Raw genomic sequence first — 1,438 nt, forward strand, 5'->3', positions numbered from 1 at the left:
GAAACTTTGCAGAACAGAAGGGACTGGAACAAAATATTCAACATGATAAAAAACAAGAACCTACAACCAAGATTAGTCTACCCAGAAAAGCTACCATTTAGAATCAAAGGAGACATAAGAGCTTCCCTGACAAGAAAAAGTTAAAGGAGTTCATCACCACCGAACCAGTATTACCACAAATATTAGAGGGATATCTTTTAAAACCAAAAAAAAAAAGGGGGGGGAGACAAAAAATGTGAATAATAAAATGGCAATAACTACATATCTATCAACAGTCACTTTAAATGTAAATGAGTTAAATGCTCCAATCAAAAGGCAAGGTGGCTAAATGGATAAGAAAACAAGACCCATACATATGCTGCCTACAAGAGACTCACTTCAGATTGAAGACATACACAGACTCAAAGTAAAGGAATGGGGAAAAGATATTTCATGACAATGGAAGCAACAACAACAAAATCTGGAGTGGCAATACTTATACCATACAAAATAGACTTTAAAACAAAGGCTATAACAAGTGACAAAGAAAGGACCCAGGAGTCCCACTTCTGGGGAATTATCCAAAGAAACCCAAAATGTTACTTTGAGGGAACATGTGCATTCATATTTCATTGCAGCATTGTTTACAATGGCTAAGATGTGGAGGCAGCCTGGATGTCTGTCCATGGATGAATAGATAAAGAGTAGGTGGTATGTATATACAATGGAATATTGCTTGGCCATGGAAGGGAATGAGTTCTCACCATCTGGAGCGGCATGAATGGACCTGGAAGGAATTGTGCTGAATGAAGTATGTCAGATAGCAAAGGACAAGTGCAATGTGATTTCACTTATATGTGGATCTAAAGAACAAAAAAATCAACCAAACAGAAACAAACTTATAGATACAGAAAACATTTTGATGCTTGCCACAAAGGAGTGGGGTTTGAGGGTGAAAAAGGGGAAGGGATTAAGAAGAACAAATTAATTGTTACAAAGTAGTCATGGAGATGTAGGTTATAGCATAAGGAATACAAACAATATAACTATGTATGGTGTTAGATGGGTACTACATTTATTGGGGTGATAGATGGAAGGGGAGTTGGGGGACAGGGTGAAAAAGGTGAAGGCATTAAAAAGTAGAAATTGGTAGTTACAAAACAGACAAGGGGATGTAAAAGGAAGCATAGGGAATATAATCAATAATATGGTAATAACTATGTATAGAGCCAGGTGGATACTAGACTAGTCAGAGGGATCACTTGTTAAATTACATAAATGTCTAACCACTATGCTGTACTCCTGAAATTAATATAAAATAATATCAAATGTCAACTGTAATTTAAAATTTTTAAAAGGGGGGAAAGTGAAGGGGAATAAGAGTTTCAAATTTCCAGGTATAAAACAAGTAAGTCATGGGGATATAATGTACAGCATAAGGAATATAGTCAATAATATT

The sequence above is a fragment of the Hipposideros armiger genome, unplaced genomic scaffold, assembly GCF_001890085.2.
Source record: "Hipposideros armiger isolate ML-2016 unplaced genomic scaffold, ASM189008v1 scaffold_849, whole genome shotgun sequence".
Classification (NCBI taxonomy): Eukaryota; Metazoa; Chordata; class Mammalia; order Chiroptera; family Hipposideridae; genus Hipposideros; species Hipposideros armiger.